Source organism: Grammomys surdaster, unplaced genomic scaffold (assembly GCF_004785775.1).
Source record: "Grammomys surdaster isolate TR1022 unplaced genomic scaffold, NIH_TR_1.0 258, whole genome shotgun sequence".
In the NCBI taxonomy this organism is placed as follows: Eukaryota; Metazoa; Chordata; class Mammalia; order Rodentia; family Muridae; genus Grammomys; species Grammomys surdaster.
The window spans coordinates 2,905,659-2,929,786 of record NW_021604699.1 but is presented as its reverse complement, the minus strand read 5'-3'; the positions used below and the strand labels follow the sequence as shown (position 1 = coordinate 2,929,786).

At 39.7% G+C, this 24,128-nt stretch overlaps 1 protein-coding gene and 1 pseudogene across 1 annotated transcript in view; one reads left to right on the top strand and one right to left on the bottom strand.

The window, feature by feature from the left end:
- The window catches only part of Cdkal1 (CDK5 regulatory subunit associated protein 1 like 1), a 528,588-nt gene that overhangs the window by 485,299 nt on the left and 19,161 nt on the right, over nucleotides 1-24,128 (bottom strand). The window lies entirely within an intron of this gene.
- Nucleotides 15,172-15,278, top strand: LOC114627805 (annotated as a pseudogene).

The following is a 24,128-nucleotide window of genomic DNA, read 5'->3' as shown; positions in this document are numbered from 1 at the left end:
CACTCTCACCCCATAGGTACTTCCTATTACTCTATAATGTTTTCTTTGGCATGGCACACTCTCACCCCATAGGTACTTCCTATTACTCTATAATAAACTCATTTTCTATACTAAGAGAAAAAGAAAAAAGGAAAAAGGCTAACATTACCAGATTTCAATTTTTTCCTCTCACAAAACCAAACTTAAATACATAACCCTACAGAATAAAAATGGATAACTGCTAATTTAGAGTGGAGACATATTAATGTATTACTCACAGAAATAAGAGCAGATTCTTAGGACCATGATAGTGACATCAGTGAAAATAGAAGGTGGAGAGGTGGCTCAACAGCTAAGAGCACTCGGTGCTCTTTTGGAGGACTTGGGTCCAGTGCCCAGCACCACCAGGAGCCTTGCAATGGCCTGTAACTCCAGCTCCAGGAGATCTGATGCCCTCTCCTGGTCTCCACAGACACTACATGTATCTGCCGTGATACATATATATGTGTCTGTATGTATCTATGTATATATACACACATGCACATATATAAATACACACACATATATACAATATATATGAATTCAGGCACATACACATAAAATTAAAAAGTCCTTTTATAAAGTAGAAAAATGTGCAAAACAGATTAGACACTTTAAAAGGTGGCCTCTGACACAACTTACAAGCAGAATTAGAAAACAATAAGAAAAGTTCAAAGTGTAATTTCACTAATTTTCCTATGAACCTTTGAAAGATTGCCAAATAGACTTAAGCAAAAAGGGAGGGGGAACTTTAGTAAAAAAAAAAAAAAAAAATACCCCATCCAGGCTGCAGTTGAAGTGCTAGAGGGAAAACACTGAAGTAGCAAGACAACTTCAAAGAGATTCTGTAATCGAAGATGCCGCACTCTTGCCTGTCTCGTCTCAGAGATTAAAGAAGATTTTTAAAGCTGTTCCATGGACATAGAGATCAAACATTTATAAATGTTTATCATTTTACAAGTCCTAAATTCAAAGGTGGGCTCAAAGAAATAAGAGTAACAAAGGCAGCAAGGAGGAAAGACGAGCTATTGGGCGAGGCAGGCACGCAGAGGGTGGCTTTGAAGAACATACTTGGGGGCTACAAGGAAGGAAAATTCTTTCTGAAAATCTCATTGCAAAAAGACCACAATGAAGCACAGTGAAATGCTGTGGAAGTGGCAGCAGGGCAGGCTGAAGCACCATCTACTCGCCTTTAAGAGACATTAAAGTCTGCTTCCACAGCAGACCAAGATCACCATATCAACCTTATTAGGTCATGCCTTATCAATGAAAAGCTCAATCCATTCTTTATATGTACTTTTGACTGTTGTGTGTGTATGTGGGAGTAGGAGTGCTATGTGTGTACAGGTACCTGATGAGGCCAAAAGAGTCAGATGCCCTTGAGCTAGAGTTACAGGCAGAGAGCTGCCTGACTTGGGAGCTGGGAACTGAACTTACCCTGTGGAAAAACTGCAAGGGCTTTTAACCAATGAGCCATTTCTCCAGCCCCAAGAATATGTATATTTAGTGTCTGAAAGCTTATGGACAACTAAAGAATATTATTATCTCAGTCAGCTTTATACAAATTTCTCTTCTCATAATGAGAAAGGAGTATACAGATGAAAAAGAAGAAAACTGAGTCCCTATGACAACAGTTGGAGCCAATCAACTGCTGAGAATCAGACACACACCAGTGAGGTGATGATGAAGTCACACTAACAGAGTTCTCTTACTCATGTCTCTTATTGGCTATCCATTAAGTCACCACTTAATACGCTAACAAAACTACACCTAGGGCTGGAGAAATGGCCCAGCAGTTAAGAGGACTTTCTCTAGCAGAGGATCCAAGTTCAATTCCTAGCAACCACATAACAGCTCACAACACCAGTCCTGGGAGATGATACACTCTTCTAGCCTCTAGTGACAACAGGCATGCATATGATACATAAACATACATGGAAGCAAACCACCCACACAGAAAATAAAAATAATTTCTTAATTAAGAAAAACTAAACCTACGCTCATTATTAGTGGGTATCACTGAGTCAGCCCATCAATGAGCAGACAGACATTCTTTTAAAAAGATCCCCACCCCCACCCCCAGGGGTCATGGTGCTGGAATAAAACTCAAAGTTTTGCTCATGCTAGGCAAGCAATCCCCCTACTACAACCCTTTATTTGCAAAATCACCAGACCTAATACAGCTGTCTACCATATACACACTCATCTCTTCATTTTTGTTGCCTAAACATCGACATTATCCAAATAAGGATAAAGCAAGCATCTAAACTAAATGAGGTAATTCTAATGTTTCTACTAAAATTAGACAAATTTGCTTTCATTCTTAAAGGCTTATGCTGTTTACATGGGGGTACCATTGCTTATATGAAGATAGCATTGTCTGTATAAAGAGAGGGATTAGTTGTATGGAGGTGTGCTGGCTAGTTTTATTTTAATTTGACACAAGCTAGAGCTATCTGAAAATAGCAAACCTCTACTGAAAAAATGACCGAATTTTCTTACCTAGTGATTAATGGGGGAGGGCTCAGCAAACAGTGGGTAGTGCCATGCCTGGGGAGGTGGTCCTGACTTGTATAAGAAAGCAGGCTGAGCAAGCTATGATAAGTAAGATAACAAGTAGCATCCCTCTATAGCCTCTGCATCAGTCCTGCCTCCAGGTTCATGCCCTGTTTGAGTTCCTGTCCTAACGTCCTTCAGTGATGGTCTATGAATGTAGAAGCTTAAGCAAAAGAAAAAAAAAAGCCCTTATCTCCCCAACTTGCTGTTGGTTATGGTGTTTCATCATAGCAACAATAACCCAACAAAGATAGATAGTAGTATCATTGTCTGGAGATGTCATTGTTTATATGGTGGTATCATTGTTTTTAATAGAGATATTACTGTTTTTATGAAGGTATCATAGTTTATATGCTGTTTTCATTGTTTGTATGAAGGTATCACTGTTCATATTGAGGTATCATATTTTATATGGAAGTAGCATTGTCTGTATGGAGGGATTATTGTTTGCATGAAGATTCTACAAGTCCTAACATAGAAGTTACTTCTGATTCTTCCATAATTTTATGATATAGTTTATGTGCATGTGAGTACATAGTTACAAGTACCTACACTTGTACATGCACACATGTAGGCCAGAGGTTGAATTTGAAATGGATTTCCATCCAGAATGGCTGACAAGTAAGTTCCCAGGAGCCTCCTGCCTCTCACACTGATGCACTAGAATTATAAGTATATACCAGTTTTTACATAGGTTCTAGGGATCTAGACTCAGGTCATCGTGCTTGTGAAGCAGACACACTACCCACTAAGCCATCTCCCCAGCCCCTCTCCATTATTCTACAGACAGTTTTTATTCATTAGCCAACAGCAGAAATTACCTTGGCTGACAGTTCCTCTCATTGATAAATACTTATCAAATGTCTACTATAGGCTACTGACCATTCTTAAACAGCAATATCACCAGACAAAGAAGAAAAGAAAACAGCAAATCAATATATGACTCATGAGGTAATGATTATTATTCTAAAGAAATAAAATTAGAGATGAAGGCCTGTTATACACGACTCGAGGGAGACCTCTCTGATAAAACATGTGAGCAAAACAGGTAGTCAATGGGGAAGAAGAACATTCCAGACACAAGACGATTATAAATTCAAGTGCATGTTTGCTATATTCAAAGAACAGTAAGAAATCAAGGTGTGGTCATTTGAATGAAATGTTTGCCACTGTCTGAGGCATGAATACTTGGTCCACAGTTAGTGGCACTGTTTGGGTAAATTTAGGGGGTGTGGCCTTGCTAGAGGAAGTATGTCACTGGAGGAGTAGCTTTGAGAATTTAAGCATTTGGGCCATTTCTAGTTCACTTTCTGCTTTGTGCTTGTGGTTCAAGATGCGAACTCTCAGCTTCCTGTCTTCACACCACTCTCATGGACTCTAACCCTCTGGAACTACAAACCCAAACAAAATTCTTTCTTCTATGGGATGCTTTGACAATGGTGTTTAATCACAGCAATAGAAAAGTAACACACAAGGTAATGGGTGATTAGAAACAAAATCAATAGAGATATTCAGCTCAGAACATGCTGGGCCATGACTAGGCCATGCCAGGTTAGAGGCTACTCTATCCATACAAAAAAAAAAAAAAAAGAAAGAAACCTGACTTTGGCTCTCTATCCTCTACTCTGAGCTAGGAATATAACCCAGGGTCTCATGTAGGCTAAATGTATTACTGTATCACCCTGAGTGTCTCAAAACATTTCCTAACGAGGATGTAGAAAACCAGTTAATTGTAGAGGGGAAAGCAAGAGTAGAATCCAGCTACTATTCAGAAGAGGAGGTGGAGACATAGGTTAAGTGAAAAAAAAAAAAGTCAGAATCTGAAAGTATTTCGTACCTTAGTGTGGACAAAGCGGGATGTTTGAACAGATGTGATGTGACATGAAAACAAGAGTATTTCTTCTTGACTCCAATTCTTTTGGCCCAAGCAACTGGAAGACTGAAATAAGACTGAAAGACTGGAGGAGCAGCCTCTGGGAGGGTTGAAGCATTCTGGACAGGGTGAACCAACACTGTTCCACATTCAGATGATAAACAAGAGGGGGAGTCAAGAGAGCAAAGGGAATAGAGCACTGGGAGGCAGCCACACGGGAGGGGGCTCAAAAGCTCGGAGGACCATAAAACTGAAACGTACTTGAGTACAAACAGGAGCCTTGGAGATGGCATCAAGTGAGGAGGACCTTGCCATCATCCCGCAAAGAATGAAGGAACAGCCCAAGAATACTAGAGAAGCAACAGCCAGGGGTATCACACTCAGGACAGAAGACAGCCACCCCTGAAAGAAAGAGACCAACTCCAGTGAATGCTGACAAATGAAGAGAGAAGCACTAAAGAATGACAGTTGCACATGGCCATGAAGAGGTCACTGGTGAATTTGATAAAGAGAGCCTGACTTGTAGAAGAACAAACAGTATCATTAGAGAAATAGGAAAGAACAGCAAAAGGGAAAGTGGCCAATGTTGGAAGCCAGAAGGGAAGTGCATAGGGCAGAGCAGACCTCACACAGCAGCTCAGCAGACCAAAGGGACCACCGAGTCCATGCATGAAGGACACTCATTCTGACCTGCAGATTTGCTGCAGGAAAGAGTAGACACTGCTTCTGATGGCTCTAAACAACAATTTACCTCACTAGATTGACAGCCTTTCAAAGGAATTGGCTGTTGTAATCATCTACGTTGTTAACACTAACAAGCTTACACGCTTTAAATTATTCAAGAGTTATACTGAGCAAATAAATTGATAGAAAGGCTGAATACCCAGAGACCTCAGCTTAAGCCTTAACCAACACAGGCCTTACCAATCAGGTCTGAGTTGTGAACATTCAGCATCACACAGAAGGAGCTCAAAGCCATCACCAGCCACATCCCATCCTGTTCCCTCACTGTCCTGCTGATTACTGGGAAGGAAAGCTGTATTTCCTGCCTACACATACAGAAATTATGTCCATTTTATTAAAAATACAGAACTAGACTAGGGACTTGACTCACTGGGCAAAGCACTCACCACCAAGCTTGACAATCTGAACACATATCCTCAAACCCCATGTAAAAGTTAGACATATGGCACAAGGGCCTGTAATCCCAGCACATCCCTGCAGAGAGACAGGAGAATCTCCAGAAGCTCAGGGCAGCTAACCTGAAGAGACCCTGTCTCAAAGAAGCTGGAAAGCAGTGACTGACACTAGAAGATTGTTTTCTGACCTCCACACAGGGCTCACATTCTCACATATAAACACACACACACACACACACACACACACCATACACTCACATATCACACATACTCCAACTTTCCACCAGCTAACCTCCAACTGTCCCATTTACTCATTATAGACCAGTCAGGTCTGATGCTTCTATAATATAACTCTGCCCTTAAACATTCTAGACAGTACCTTACCTACTGTGATTATATCTGATTCCTATGTGGCTCCCTCTGGTACCTAGATTCACAAATATCAAAATTTTCCATTTTTTTTTTTAAAAAAGTCTACAGAATGAGATTAGAAACTAAATACATACAATGTAATTTAATTTCCTGAGCCCACTCTAAGAGGAAAGCCAAAAATAAACCAAATGTGCATGCAAAGTTGCATTTGGGGTTGGGGGGAAGGGAGCCAGAATATTGCCAATACCACTACTGTTATGATTTCTTAGATTTCTGGTATTCATTAAGGAGGCAAATTCAAATCCCATATACAAAAATGCTTTCGACGTGCTCATAAACATCAAACTTGCTTAACTCTAAAAACTTCCAATACACTATGCTTATTAAATCTGCAGAATTTGACAATGATAAAAACAAAACTTTTTCTGAGAAACATGGTGAGTGGCTGATGAGATAGCACCATGGGTAAAAGTGCTCGCCACCAACCCTGATGGCTAAGGTCCATCCTAGAGGACACAGAGTGGAAGGAGAGGACAGACTCCACAAGCTATGACCTCCACACACTGCTATGGCACATGTGCACACACATACATCATGCACACACAAACATACAAAATACAAATAAAAGTAAAAAAATATTATAAGTAGCCAAAATGACTTAAAGAAGTTACTCCTTACACAGTGAGCTCCAGCTTTCAGGACAAGTTCAATGCCTGTCACATCCACCACAACAGTACTGCCCATACCACACTAATTCTTGGTGTTCCCATTCTAAGATCCGTTAGCCCCCACAGCATTCAAAGCTGATCCCTGAAGATAGCCTACCACCACTATACTGAGGCTTAGTTCTGCAGATTATTACGCAAACACTGTGTGTCGTTCATCTTCCCAGATCACACAAAGGCTTTAATCTTCAAACAGGAATCACGGGCACATGCATTCCAGACACACATCAGTATGTGCTGAGTGCAATTCATGTTAATAACACATCAGACCTCTACTCTTGCACTAAGAATGCGAGTTATAGACTTTACGATACTGAAAACATCAGGAAGATAAACATCTGTCTTCTGACTCAGGGATCAAAAAGCTCTAATAAGGTGAAATGAAACAGAGATACAGGAAAATGAAGACTAGGGTCAAAGAGCTACACTTGTGGTAAGGAAGGGTAGTTAGTACATGTGGTGGCCAGAGAAGAAAAAAATCTAGGATAAAACAGACCCCTGACGGACTTTCTCTGCAGGCAGGCCTGGCCAGCCACCAAGCTAAAGTCCAAGGTAAAATCAAGTTTACTGTACTTTAAAAAAAAAAAAATTATCTTCCATTAAAGAATTACTTTCTAGGTTCCCAAACAAATAGTACTGGGGCAATCTCTGACTCTGTTGCCTGCCATTGGATCCCCTTCCCCCAACTGGACTGCCTGGTGGGGCCTTACTGAGAGAGAAGATGCTCAGTCCTACTGTGACTAGATCTCCCCGGGTGAGGTGATAGCCAAGTGGGGGCTTCCCCTTCTCTGAGGAGAAGAAGAGAGGTACTGGAAGAGGGATTTGTAAGGGTGGAACAGGAAGAAGAGAAGGGAATGGTGGCTGAGACCAGGATGTTAAATAAATAAACAAGAAAAAAAAAGAATTACTTTCTATTCCTAACAATATTATATCATTGCATAAGTAGAAAGTGCAGCTGCTGGAAGATCTTCCTCCCTCAAATGCCAAATGAGCAGACGACAACCTTGAACAGCCTGTTCCTGCATGCACCACTGTTTTGTATCCCATTATATAAAGCTGGTATCACTCCATGGCAAACAACTAAATGTCATAGGCTTTGTAGGTACCCTGAAAACCCACATACCAAATTCACAAATGTCAACTTCGGGTGTGCCCAGGACCTTCTGTGGGTATGCTCAACCCTTTCAAGTACAAGGACCCAACAAGGAATGTGTACTCTTAGCTCCCATCGACCGATTCACACACATGTGTACTCCGCAGTCTCCTCCAAGGACTCCTGCCACACAACCACATCTTGAGACAACTCCAAATTGGTTAACAGCTAGTTTGCTGAGGCTTAAAGTACTTATATTGACTCCTGGGGGCAGAGAGTACAAACTGAAAACCAGTCCTTCCTACATATCCTGCCCCTTACTTGCAAAGAAAAACTATACCATTCTAAGACACGTTTTGTAAACTGTACACACATTATAAAGAAGCTCTAATCCTTAAATCTGTTTGATATTTTGAATCTCTACTAACCCCATCGCCTGGGTCAAGGAGTGGGTTAGGTATGGTGGCAAACAGAGGCATACAGCATGATGAACACACACCACAGTCATAAAAGCACTGTCCAGATGCAAACACAGCTCCAGCAGTACTATCTCGGTGACTTTGACTTAGTCCTTTCATGTGTAGAAAGTGGAATAAAAAAAGAAAACTTTTACAGTTCTCAGAGTTTTGAGAATTAACATATGCAAAATCAGAGATGTCACTGAATAAGCTATTAGGTAAATGCTAGCAAAGCAAACAGTACAGATACATGACTCATTCAAATCTGAGTACTGTTGAAGGAGAGGACGGCTCAGTAGTTAAGAACACTGCTCTCCCAGAGGACCTAAGTTGGGTTCCCAGCCCCCATATCAGGCAGCTCACTACCACCTGTAACTCCAACTACAAGGGATCCAACACCCACTTAATCCTTACATCCTCATAGCTGAATCTAGACTGAGTTTTCCCCGGGGTACTTCTAGCTTAGGACTTATGCTCATCAATACCCTGTTCTGAGTTCACAGGGAAACTACGGGATTCAGAATGAGACACAGAGGATTGGCAAATACTAAGACCATCACTGTATGTTAAGACTTTGACCAGAGTGGTCTGCCTGGGGGACTGAGTCCACAAGTGGCTTGCAAGGACAATACAGTGACACCTGTGAGCACAGTTTGAAGCTAAAGCCCAAGAATGTAAACTGATACTAATTCAAACAACAATCCTCCTCAAACACATACCATGATGGCTACCTCTGATCATCAACTAGACACAATCTATACTCACTGGGGAAGACCCTCAATGAGAAACTGTTAGATTATGTTGGCACCTGTGGGCATCGCAGTGAGGGATTTTTCTAAGTAGGTTAACCTAGAATGAGAAGACACACCTGCATGTATATATTCATTCTCTCTCCATTCTGAACTGGAAAGAAATATGTCTGTGACAAGATATTTTCTAGAATATGGAAATGTTTCCCATCTTGTTTGGAGCAATACTAACATGGGCCTATAAAATGAAAGATACATTTAAAGTTTTAAGAGGTCCAATAGCAGCAGGCAGGAAGCTGAGGCAGAAGAGGCAGCTATAACTACGTAGTATATTCCAGGACAGTGTGGGCTATACAGCAAGACTTTGTCTCAAATATCAACAAATAAGTCTCAATCATTTTAAGTGGGCCAATGAGATAGATGGCACAGTGGGTAAGATGCTTACTATAAAACCTGATGACCAAAGTCCAATCTCTGGGACCCACATGGTAGAAGGAGAGAACTGGCTCCTAACAGTTGTCCTCTGACCTCCACACATGCATGTCATGCCATCTATATGCATACAAACACATTTGCTCACACATACAATACAAATAGTGCAAAAAAATTAAAATGTATCCCTTTTGTTGGATATAATTTTATCTAAACTTTCAAAACCTGAACAGCAAAGGCAATGGGATACAGCTTATACTAGAATCCGTCAGAGCAGAAACAGTAAACACAACCTGCGGAGGAAATAAGAACAAATAAGGAGTACTGTACTGAGTTAAAGACTTAGAAGCTGGGGTCCCGGAAGGACAAATATTTGCATCTGTCCATATTCTATCTACAGCTACAGAAGAAAGGTCTCCCCTCCATCTCTGCGGCCTGTGGCATCCCGGCAGTCACCCAGAAGCGCCAGCTCCCTCTTCCCTTCATCTGCTCTAGTCTGCAGTGCTGCTTAGACCACAATACTAATGCAGTCAACAGAAAGAAAGACTGAATACCCAATCAAAACAGCAATGATTTTATTAAACAGCCTAGCAGCTGTGTGAGGAGAGGTTTGTAAATGCATCTGTTCTACAGGACTTTATGTTTAATTCAATTTGCTCAAATCAGAGCAGCAAGATCCTCAAACTATGGACCAGACAAGGAAACAGATTTGCTAAACAGAACCCCATGCTAGCAGGGCATTTGTTGGAAGAGAATTGCACCTACTCATTCATTCACTCCTTCACACAACAGCACCTATTCCACTCCGGCTATTATGTGCTGAGCTGAGAACACAAAGCCCAAGTTCAGGCTGGTGGAGGTGACAGACAACTGAACAGATGGCTGTAACACACTAATACACACTGGCAGGTTCAATAGTACACAGAGGCTGGGTAGTGCTGTGCAGCAGAGAGCAGGGAAGATTCCTTTTGAAGGCTGCAGCTTCTGTACAAGGCCAAGAGATTGGAAACTGTACTGCATGCACATTCACACCCACACAAGGAGGGGGTTGGCACATGGGAATGTTTTGTTTCTAAAGCTGGGTAGACAGTATATCTTCTGCATCTTGTTTTTTAATATTTTTCTCCAGAAAATATTTCATAATAAAATCTTAATTTGAGTGTCTATAGACTTGGAAAGCTCTCTCCATCCCTCCCCCGACACACACAGCTTCTTTCCCATACAGACAGCCTAAGAAGTGGCAGAGTTAGTTCATCACAGGTGAAGGGAAATGGGAAGCAGAGACACAGAGACATCATCTCATAACACACACACACACACACACACACACACACACACACACACACACACAGGGCCTGAACAGCTTGAGAGGATGGCCCACCACAGAACTCAACTACACTGACTCCTACTTCTAATCCCAACATTCAGGAAGCTGAGGCAGGAGGACTACTGCAAACAAAGGGCCAAACGAGGCTACACAGTGTACTACAGGCCAGCCAAAGCTACACATCAGAACCTTGTCTTAGTAACATCAATAAAGTGTAAAGTTTACAAAATGAGTATGTAGAACTTATTTCAACCTCATTTTATACACAAAACAAGAAAAAAGTAATCTGCATCTTCCATGGGAAAGGTCTCCTAGACAGCTGCCTCGAGGCCTGTTGGCCATTACTCTCTAAGGGCATTCACTGGACATTTGCTCCTCAATGCTGGCTGCTTACACAGTCCCTGCCTCCAACGTGGCTTCAGACAAAGCAGAAGCACTCAGGTGAGCAGAGCTCAGAAACATCAGACAAGGAATGGCTCAGAGCGCATAAGCTGGGAGGGCTGGGCACCACCTAGAAATGCAAGGGCAGAAAGCAAAGCTATGGTAGAACTGAGATGATGAAATACTGAAGATACTTCAAGTTAATCAAATTATAACTGAGCTGGGCAAGGTGGGACAGGCCTGCAAATCCAGGCTCACGAAGCTGAAGAAAGAAGGTTTGGTGTTGGAGGAGTCTGAGTTACACAAAAAGACCCTGAACAAAAAAAAAAAAAAAAAAAAAAAGCAACTCACCATAAAATCTCATAAGCTCATGAAAATGTTAGGAGCTGACTTCAGCCGGGCTCATTATTATCTCAGGAGCCTTGCAGTGGCTCTGTGCAGCAGTGCCAGTCCTCCGTCTGTCTCCAGTAAGGCACTGAATGCCGTTAAGTGACCTTTGGCCTTTCTGTAGTCATTCTGTAACTACTTACTCTGTACTGTGTACTGTGTGATTTGAGAGCTAATAACAGTAATTAAAATAGGAACAAAAGAACCTGTATCTTCCAATGGCCAGCTACCAGAAGGAATTGGGGCTACTTAGCAAACTGCAACCTATGACACTGACATCGCTTTCAATAATTATTGAATTACTGAAATTCAATAATTTCGGATATTTTGGAAATACAAAAAAGAAAAAAGATTTTAGGTGCTGAGGATGTAGCTAAGTGATAAAGTGCACGCCTTGCATACTCAGCAACATGGGTTCAATCTCCAGCACCTCAAGGACAAGGGGACTGTGTCTTGCCTGACTACCAGTGAGCAACCACAGGCTGCTCTCACAGTCCATAAACACAAACCCACAGCACCTCACTAGCACCACCAGATGCAAAAGGCGGGAAACACCTGAGAAGGAAGGTTCTGGGCTCACTTCAAAGTGCAAAGTGCCACTATTCCAGTAACAAAATTCTATTACCTTAATGCAAAATAACTACCTGGAGCAGAGCACCAAAGCATCAGTGGGCATCTCAGAGCCATGGTGTGACATGTTGTACTGTAACATGCTTATTTTTCTTTTACTATTCTCATAGATAATATTAGAAATCCATGTTTGCTCTGCTGCAAAAGATTGATGTAAAATAACTCCCTTATGCAGATATCTACAGCTAAATAACTTAAAGGATGTTAGAGGTCAAATTTTTAAAATTGACTTTCCTTACCCTGGCCCTGAAACCCTAAACAGCAGTGCTCTTAGGTGCCTTCTCCTCCTCCCTCCTCCTTCTCCTCCCCTCACCCCCCCCACCCCCCGTCCTTCTCTTCCTCCTCCTCCTCCTTGTTCTGAAGTTAAAGGTAAGGGGCAAGATAGACTTGTGATGTTTTGATAGAGCCTGTTGCCATGGAAATGACTGCCTTGCTCCTCATGAAGCACCATGACCTCATTGCAAATGAAAAAGGGAAAGGATGATTTCTGAGGATTCAACTGAGAGAAAAATTAATGGCTACGGGAGAAAAAAGTCCAAAACCTAAGAAGATGATCTGGAAAATATCACAATGTCAAGAGCTATGCTGAAGTGTACTTGGGGAACTTCTAAAAGCGTCGGCCTCCAGAGCATCAGTACTATAATAAAAGAGAAAGACAATATTAACTTCACGAGAAGACAAACCACACACTGTCTAGGTCTTGTGCTTTCTGAATAAATACATCATAGCCTCCATCCTGATAGATTATGAGCCCATGACTTTCTGTGGCTATGTTATAAAATTAAACTGCCTTACACTTTCTCCCACTCCTAAGGCAAGCTTTTCCTTTTTTTTTTCTTTCTTTCTTCCTTTTTTGTGGTGCCCTGTTTATACAGCTTATCCCTTATCACACTGACGAGACTGGGAACCACAGCAGATGGTCCCCCAGACATAATTCTAACAGGTTTTTTTGTGCAAACAAAAGATAAAGAAGGCTACAGCAATGATTTACTGATATCTAAAGTTGAAAACTGACAAAATACAAACTGCTTTTGCCTTACTGTTTGAACTGTTTATCCTTTAAACTACTAACTAAGATAGATGTGGCCCAAATTAAATATGACTTTAAAAAAATACAATTTTAACAGGCATTGAGTTTTGCTTCTGTGGTGCCAAAGTGTTCAAAATGACACTTTTTAAAAACATTACCCTCCATCCTCCTTTTACCAGAAAAAGAGAAATGTTTGCAAATTTCTATCTCATAAAATCTGTTTAGTTGTTATACTATGAAATAAGCCACTCATCTGGATTTTTCTTAAATAAAATGTACTTGAATTGAAATTCCCAAATTGCTTTCTGAAGAAGAGCTCACTAAAGGATGAACTGCTTGAGCCAAATCTGGAATCTTAGTTGAAAAGCTAGTGTCTATTCTACTCTAAGATAATCTACAAACTGAACACAACACAACACCAGGTGGAAAATGTCCCCCAAATTTCATACCCTTCAAGACTAAAGCCTGTTTACACATCATAAAACAGCAGCTCCCTCATGACAATGTAACAGCAAAGAACACTCTGTATGGCACACCTGAAACCCAGCAAATATCCCAAACGATAATCCGTAACGAAACTGACAAGCATCTAAAATAAACCACCCAGACATCAAGAAAAATACCAGACAGACCCACAGGGCCCTTTAAAATGTAGGTCATGACTGTCAGACCATAGCAAAAACATGGCGACCCTTGATAAACATTAACTTTGATTATATGTGATCATGCACATATTCTGCTCTAAGTAACCAGTCCTCTGATGTCAGTGCTTAAGCCTACACATGGTGAGAATCCTCATCAGCCACAAGCCACTTTACACTAAAGATGTCTGCCCTGTTATGTTTCTATGAAAGAAGGCATAGGGAGAGCTTCTATCAAAGTGGTCTAACTTCTCAGGACTCCATGTTACCTCAGCTAGAATTACTTCTTACTGTCTAAGGGGCAAATATAACTGAGTCTTCCCTGGAAAGATTATCAACACAGATTAGAATCAGATCAGTAATAAGAGAGCCAATCAAAGCATCTCTTACATGCTCACTTTTCGTTAGAAATTATTCACCAAGTCTCTGATTAGAAAAAAGGTGGTGTTCAATGCTGATCCTCCAATTAATCTAAGCTAATATAATGTTCTATAAAACCCAACATGTGGGCAAAACTCCACGCAGCTAAACAAGAATGGGTACTCATCAGAGACAATTTATCCACACACAGCGTACTAATTCAGTAGTAAAGCACAATATCACTAAGTACAGACGCGGACTGGCTGGAGCCAGCTTGTCACACTGCCTTCTACAGCCACAAAGAAGATGTTTGATTGTGCTAGGCAGCTATTACACATGAGAACTGAAAGCAGGGGCTAGTGGGAGACTGTGCTCCAATCAGTGCAAATCCATTACTACGACAAGAGCCGTGGGTCAGAGGCCACCTCTATGGGGCAGACAGCATTCTGCAGAAACAATAGGTGTTCTCTGCACAGTGTTTTCAAATCCAATCTAAGCCACTGTACCACAGGTAAGGCACATATTTTCCTGATGTTAGAGATATCCAATACTCATAAAAGAATGTTAAGTATTATTTGATAGTCAGTATCCTAAATGAAATAGTGAATTTATTTCTGAACACAAATCCTGGGAAACATAGTCAAAATCTAATTTGGTTTTCAGAGCAAAGCTGTGGCAATCATGACTCTAAGACAATGTCCAAGTCACCATATCGATGAAAATTAAAATAAGAGCAGCATATTTTCTTCGAACACATACTAGGTTCACTTCCATCCACTATCATTTTGTAGCATGAAAAACCTTCTAGCTGAAATATGTTTACTAATAATATAACATTATATTTTTCTATTGAAATTGAAATTCAAAGATGTTACCACAAAACTCTCATTATGGCCATTGCATACATACATATATATATATATATATATATATATATATATATATATATATGCATTTCTACATATCCTTTTTTTAATTGGCTATTAATTTACTAAAATATATCACTCCTTGGCCTTGTGGCTAAAATCAAATGTAGTATCTGTTCTTATCAGTTTAGCATTTGATACACCTATATACATATATCTTAATTCATTAATATCAACCATAGAACTGAAAAGTAAAATTGTAACACTAAAATCCATAATGGAAATTTCCAACATTTGAACTAACACACTTTAAAAGGAAAACAGGCCAACAGGAAATGTGCAACAATGTGTTATGCAATGTGGTCCTTAGAATCCCAAACTTACAAACTGTCATCATATTAGGAGGAGGTTCTGGCTACTAGCTAATTTAATACTTAAATGTTAATATAATTTCCCTAATACTACATCTGTCATGGACGGTTTTTAACCAATAAAATCAAAAACAAAATGGTATGCACGGAAGAAAGTGCTCTCAGCCCAGACTTACACCTGCTCCAGACCCCACCACGTTGGCATTGTCTGACTTTGTCACCAAATACTATAATATGAACAGAAATAAAGTACGGAACTACCATAACACAACTGAAATGTGACTGTCTACATGGGAATGTATTTCTAAAAATATTAACTTTACCTAAAATAATATAAAAATATATCTAAAAACAAGGAAATTACTTTTGCTAGCCAATGCAAAACATGTGAATCACAACAACAGAATTGAATGAATCTCGTTACAAATACAGCAGTGCAGACCCATGTGTATGATAAATAAAGTATAAGAAAGCACTCAGCATTTCTATGTAAACTGCGTCTGAAGGATTATTATGGAACGCACACACTGGCTGAACTTAGAGTGTTCAGGTTTTAAACATTAATTTACTTTGACTATGTGCATGTCAAAATGAAAGATTGCTGTCTGGATTCAGACATGCCATATTAATATTGAACACAGGCATTCACTTCAGGTCAGTAGTCACTCCGAGTCGGCTTCAGCAGGTGGTAAAAGTAATGCACTCATTAAAATGTATGTGGTACAAGGTTATCTCCCCAAAACAGCTCTCAAATAGAGGTAGCCTTGAAACTTGAGCATTAGATATGCTAGAACCAACCTCTAATTGTCACAAGTATAGAGAAAATTGAACTTACTCTTGCCACCTAATAACCAATAAATTTAGTTGCTTTCATCAGTACCTTCAGAGAAGTCAGAGAATTAAATTGTTTGATGCCAGCCTGGCTTCTGCCAACACAGTTAAATGCTCTTGAACCAACCTGTACAAACTTGGGCCTCCTTTAGATCTTGAGTACAAGTAAGAAACATGTTCTCATTTTGGAGACCTTAGCCTATTTCTCAATTAAGTGATGTTTTATTCCTTTCATTAGTATTAACTCCATTCAAATTAATTTTCCCGTTTGTAACATAATACATTTCAGTTCTCCAGAATAAAGGTAAAATGTTCAAACTAGGACTTATATCAAAGATGGTATTTTCCACCCAAAATAAAATGACTTCTGATCTTCAGCACCCACAACTATATGAACACCCAGTTCCTGTGCTTTTTTATAAAGTTGCTTTTCAATATCAAGAATAAATCCTTTTCCTGTTTTATATACACTACACCTAAACTTAAACAGCTATGTCTTCCATCTTCTCACTTAAAAAAAGCACCTAATTAATTTGCCACTCCCAGATAATCCACTTCATTTTAATAACATCCAAGAAAATATAAGCTATTGTCTTTAAAGACCACTTATGCTCACAAAAAAAAAATTGTCAATCCATTTTGTACATAAGAGCAGACAAAGTCTGTAAATTTGTAATTAATCACTTCACATTGCTTCATTTCCTCATTATCTACCCACTGACCAGATAAGCAAGCAGGAAAAGGGCAGGTGGACGCAGAGAGGGGAAATAGAAGTCTTCTTGCAAGGGTGAGCCCAGATCTGTCTCCTTGGTTGAATATGCAGCATAGCAGGCCTGTGATGCATATATATCTAGTGAATAAATAAATCTATAAAGAGTCTGAGCTCACTAGACTTCATGTGTTCATCTTATTTATGAATAACCTGTGGCTCTAGAAGATTAGATGGTGTCACTAAGGTCACAGGGTAAGTTGGTCATTCCTGCACAATCTAACACTATGCTTTTGCATTCCCCCCTCCCACCTACATACGTATTTAAGCTCATATATCACTCTTTATAGGAACTTGAGCCACACAAAAACAGCTATGGGTGAAGAATATATTTGATGGTTAGTTTTACATTCGGGAAAAAAAAAGTCCACACTCAAAACCATCAGTAGGATTAAAACAGCATAGCCCCAAACCAAACAATCTGGTAGCTTGCGGTCATGGCTACACCAATAATAAAACCTAACTCACTAGAAATTTTCCTGACCAGAGTAAAAGCATTTGCTTGACAGGTACAGAAGAAATGGCGAGCCAGAAAGAAACACCCACCACTGGTCCAACGCCTCAAGGAGTCACCAGTAAGTACAGAAAGATGAGAAGCAATGGAGGAAAGTAACAAAGAACAATGTGCCTTTTTAGAGCACCTTGAGCATGAAATCTACACTTACAGAGTCTATGAATCACGACATCTGAACAGCACTAACAAAGCCATTCTACTTGTTTGTGCAAAAAAAGAGTATCAAAAACTTAAGAAATAATACAAACTACAAAGATGCTAAACCACGTTTGTTCAGGTGATACCAAGTCATTCCCTGTTTTGTACCTAACAACAACTAAGAAGAGCACAAAGAAAAGAAAACGTTTACATAACAAAATGTTTGCTCCCCCATAAAATGGCATGAATATTGATATAAACCATTAAAAGTCCTAATCAAGTGCTTATTGTAAGCAAAACTATGGTAGGTGCTATGAATGCAAAAGAAGACGTCTTTACTCGGGCTCTTCCTAGTAAGAAGCAAAGCATAAACAACTGCAGTGTGGTCTAGTAGGTGGGAAAGAGAATGGAGGACAAGGCACTGTTAAGGAACGACCTGAGTGGGGTCTGCGAGGGACAGGGCCAGGAAAGGTAAGAAAAGTTCCAACAGGGCTTCCCACCTGACAGTTCTAATCAAATGCTTCACCTCAGGCAAAGTTACACAACATGTGGGAAGAGCCATCACCTGGCCTCTCACTTATGCCACAGACAACATGATTCATTTGTGAGAATTAAAAACCTGAGAAAAGATGAGGAAGTTCACTGACTACCAGCCATTTTTGGAACAAGACTCCATATCCTCTGACACCTAATCCCACGTTTCTCTTATAAAAATCACTGCATCTGACTCACTGACTACCCAAAGAAGCCATCAGAGTTTGCCTCACTTCATAATTAACACTCACCACAGACAAAGATACACAGGAGAGAAACATATACAACTAAAAGACATCTAAATAGATCAAAATCAGATAAATACCTGTTTGATTCAAATTTCATTAGTATGGCGAGTGCATAGAAGGTGCTGGAATTTAAAACATCATAGATGGGAAGTTTTTTAATTAAAGCATAATAGCTAATGTCTGGCAGGCACTTACCAGTCATTACAACAACCCTGCAACCATTCTCGACATGAAAAATCACAGGCCTAGAGAAGCCAGCATCATTTTTATGACAGCATTCTCCAGATTTTATCGGAGTTTGACTTTATCGGTATCCTTTAGAGCAACTGTTGATCAAAGGCTGGAGAAGAAACAATTTTAGGATAGATTTAAAGTAGTTACTGTTCCTACCATATATATATAAGGTAGAAATATCCTAAGTATATTTCCTATAATAAAGATAAATATTCTGTTGACAAAATAAAACAATTGTATTTAAGGTCTATAAATTTCTCCTATGGAATTTTTACTGTAACAGATTTAAATATTTAAATTTTGGTCAGCTTTACCTTTTCTCGTAAAGTCCTCGATTTCTCCCCCATATACTGTGAGGTATTTAAGTACATGATTCTTACAGTCAAGGAATAGAAACCTAGGTATCATCAAGGCACTAGCTTCTTTAAAACTGCCTGTGATACCTACTTTTCTGTCTTGTGATACTTTCTCACTGACATTAAAAAAATATCAAAAGATGTTCATAAGCCTTTGCTTAATAAAGCCAATGACCCGACTCCCTTCCTTAATTAAAAGCTGACGGTAGTAAGAGTACTTACTATTTGCAATGAATGTTCAGACATAACAGTCTTATTAAAATTATGTCTATCTTATAATTTCTTCCATTACTAATGCATGCTTAAAGAAATTGATTCTGAGATACATTTTTCTTGTCCTCTACTAGGCCTTGACACAGACTAGTATAAATGGTAGTGGGCACTAACGAGCAGATTCAACCAACACAGATGATTGAAATTAAAAAGCTATAACATATTAACATATCTAGGCCACACAGAAGGGTCATGAGGTAAGATCATCAGCATAAATTAGCACATTATTAAGAGACAGCTACAGAAGCCAGGCAAAAAGCTGCACAGCAGATCTTTTCATCACAACAAATATAAAATGCTGTTTGATTGGATTACTTGAGGAAATATTGCTAGTCTACTACCATCTTTGACGACTTCCACTGCTACCCTGAGATACAAATTTGAATCCAGACAGCCTGGGCAGACGGCTTGAGATGGACAGAAGGAATTTGTTAGCACATGCTTTAATCACTTAGCTGATTTTGTCCATTTGCCTAGGAATAAAGGTTTAAAAAAACACTTTTTTTTTGTACTTTCCCTACAAGAGTCTGAAAACATAAAGTCAAGCAGGAACTAACCTTTTGTTATTTACCAAATCCAGAGTTTTCCACCTCCAAGAAGAGATGAACGAGCTAGAATCACACTAATTCCAGCATGCTCATGCCACAGTAAGTCTAGAGCATACCCTCCAAAGCATCCACATCAGAACGCAACCCCTTTATTTCTCAGACTATTCTCCACTCACAATACCACTGTCAAATCCCAGAGGAGAATTTCAAGATGGCTGTCAGTCAGTACCCACTGGAGCTGCTGCTAAGGAACCAACCTCTCCCTTAACTGTGCATTGTTAAACAATTCAGGCACAGCACATGTGCATCCTATTACTGGCATCAACAAAGGCAGCAAGAAGAGTGAGGGTTTACAGAGAAGTACATCTGTTCCGGTGAACATAAAAACAAACCTCTCGCAGCCAGAGGCATCGTCACTCCTGAAACCACACATAGGTGGTAAGTCAGTCTATCCTGTCAGGGTAATAAGAATGGGGTCTAATGGAATAAGGTGCAAAAATCTTCATTTTTAAGGCACACTACCCTTTTTTTTTTTTAAAAAAAAGTGATTTGGGGAGAAAAACATAAAAGCTGAATTGTAGAATTAATGCAGATTCAAAACAATTTCCCCATTCCAATAAAGGACAGTAAAAGGCACCTGAAAGGTCCTGTACTTCTGACCTTGCCCCCAAAATAAGGGCCAATCATCTCACAAAAAGAGCTGGATAAGTAAAGTAGTCTGTGCTTTCTTACTTCCAGTAAAAATTCCTGGCAAGTGTACAAGCGGAAAACAACCATAGATACCTATGACTGGACATAAGACCCGTCCTACGTGTACAATCACATTTGGGGCACGTTTGAGTATGAGGCTGGAGACATAGCTCAGCATTTAAAGCATACACTGCTCTTACAGAGAACCTGGAGTGGGTTTCCAGCATTCACCTCAGGCCGACTCACAACCCCAGCTCCAGGGTATCTAAAGCCTTTGACATCTGCTGTTACCCGCATACACGCCGTGCACAGACCGACACACAACACACACTCACACACGAGTGCACACATACACACATAAACACACACACAATTAAATATAAAATAAATCTTTTTTCAAGATGACTTTGGAAGGTGTTCAACTGCATGATGACAGATACAACCACAGACCATGTTGAAAGAAGCCTACCATGGAGCCAGAGGCACATGATCTAATTTTGTATTTCTCACCTAGAAAAGCTATTCATAGATCCTAGCTAGATTCCCCTTCCATCACATTACAGTCAGAGGACATAGAAACAGAGAAAGGTTTTGCTAAATTTTCAAAACCATTGTTAATATAAAATGACTTTCCAAAATGGATAAGCCAGGGTGGTGTGACCTGAAAGGCACACAAATTGTTTATTTATGCCTGCTATGTTTTAATCACTGGACTGTTTGAGAGACTTCAAAAAATTAATGGTTTTGGCTATACAACAGCAACTATGTCTCCCATGAAACATTAGCTGTCACATTAAAACAAGGTTTTATCATTAATTATATTGGATTATATAGTTTATGTCTACAACATGATTGTTAAATAACCAAATTTCCAAACCATTTCAAAATAAAAATGAAATCTGGTCCCAGCAAGCCTTACATGAATTAAGGATCCATTTACAAAACAGAAAATTAAATGTAAAAAATATAACCTCAATTTAAGACATTTGCAGATAAGACATCCAACACTTTTCCAAAAAAAGGAAAGGAAAGGAAAATGCTAACGCGGGTCAATAGTGCCATCTTTTGGGTTATTTTGTAATTGCATGAAGGTGTACAGAAACACCTTGAATGCATATAAAAGAAAGCAGAGTAGACAAGGCAAGTCAAGCTACCAGTTTTTAACTTATATAACTTACATTCAATCTATATGTGAACTACACTACACATTCTTGAATGCATTGTCTGACCTCTGTCTGTTCTTGTGCAGTTCCGTTTGGTTGAACCACTCTCTTAAAGGAGCTGAGAAGGCTTTAATGGCTGTTAGAGAGACCCACTGCTGGTCAGAATACTAGTGTTCAAATTCCAACATAAATTCATTGTAACTATATACCCACACAATCATAACTGTTATAAGTAATGCACACATTTCTATACACAATTTTGAAAAAACAGTTTTATTCTGTTTACAATGATTTTTATTATACATGTGCCAAGGAAATGCTGTTTATGCTTAAATTATTACATGACTATACAAACTTTAACTGCATTCATAAAGGTATCTACATTTCAAGGATATTAAAACATGTATCCAAGACAACATTTGTATATGTGTGACAATGGGAGGGAGGGGTTTCCTCATCACTGCAAACTGAACCGGCCTTTCCCTTATTGAGGAGGGAATCTCAGCACTCATCACTACAGCCTGCACCTGCCTTACACCTTGCCTAAGTCACAAGATGCTAAAGTGAACTGCGGTTGATAGGCTTCCAGCATGCCCACTCAATGATTTGTGCCTTGAATTGATGAAGTCTGTAAACCACCTTCACTCTCCTCCCTGGTGATATTTTTCAATAATTTCACAGTTTTATGAAATCACAACATACTTCTCTAGTCCACCCTCAGAGTTCATTCCTTCATTTCTGTCCGCTAACTAACAAGTCGGCTCTCACATGGAAAGCTGAAGATATTACAATCGTCTGCCCATGCCCTTGGATCATTCATTGTCAATTTTACTCAAATTACCATCAGCAAATATTCTTGAAAAAGCGAGTTTTTAAATCACAGCTAAAAGCTATCAAAATGGAGACACCTTATAAGGTTAGAAAGGCAACGACAGAAAAGACAGAAGGATCAAAGCCAGAAGCTAATGGTGCGCTGAGTGCTGCTCTGGGGCCAGGGACAGAGGGCATCTGCTAAGTGCTGACCTGCTGCGCACAAAGGCCTGGGGCAGACCCAGCACTGCAGAAACCGGGATACAGGAAAAGCTATTTTACATCACAACAGAGATTATTAAATACCTCAGAAACATCTTCAGGCCAATGGCAAGCCTTGTCACTCTACAGAACAGAAACAGACAGGGAAATGGAGAGACTTAGATAGCACTAAACAAAAGCCTAACTGTTGGAAGGCAGTGACTCCCCAAAGCTCTGCTTCACTTCTCAGGGGCCGGTGTGCGCCCGCCAGGTCTTCTCTAGAGATAATCTCCTTCCCCTATTTCTGAGTGGTGGGTGAAAATTCCATTCTGAAGACCCTTAGATTTATTTCTCTGTTTTATTCCCTGAGAAATAAAAAGGGGGAAAAATGAGAAAATGCCATTCTTATCCCCACCTTTCTACTATACCCTTTACCAACCATTGCAAATAAGTCAACTTTTGAACACAGGAACAAACACTCTTAACCCTACCCTTATGAGTAAACAATTCAGCAGGAACATATGTAACCGTATTTTATCAAGTTTAAAGGTCCATCGAGATTGCTACAGTCAATTCCATCCCATTAAACAGAAAGCAATTACTGCTTCCAATTTAATAAGAATGGATTAGACTGGATTTCTGATTCAATACCATTTGTAAAAGTGTCCGTGTCAGGAAGAGTGATGGCGTGCGATCTTATCTCAGACATGTCAAGACTAAGCCAACTGGACTTGACAGCACCTAAATAGGACTCTACTGAGAGCTCAGACATCCACATGCATACATTTAGTTTACTGTTACAATATACTTTCACTTTTTACTGTGTTGAACTTGGAAAACAATTATTAACATTCATCATATTCAAAAGTCAGTTCTACTTGATCACTAACCCATATATAATGCACATTTTAAAAATTCCTATTTTGTGTGTGGTACCCTGTGCAATGGCAATAATAATTCAAACACACATGGACACTGCTTACGCTAACTCATTTAATCCTCTACTCAACCAAATCTCAGGACTTGGGAGACTAACACAGGAGGATCACTGTAAGTTTAAGGCTAGCCTGGGTTATACAATGCATTTAAAACCAACCTGGGCTATACAGTAAGATTCTATCTGATAGAGATAGAGGCAGAGATGGAGATGGAGATAGAGCTGGAGATAGAGATAGAGAGGGGGAGGGGTTGCTCTAGTAATCTTAACACCGACATAATAATTGCCATTTGTTCAGCTATTAGGCAAATAGAAGATATTACCTGACTTTACAGTATGACAGTGTTAAAAGTTAGGTACTTCAGTTCTGATTTGCTGAGCAAGTATCTCTAAAATGTCCAAGCTGAGTAAGATGGAAAGAGTTCACGAAAGGGAAGGGAAGGGAAGGGAAGGGAAGGGAAGGGAAGGGAGGGG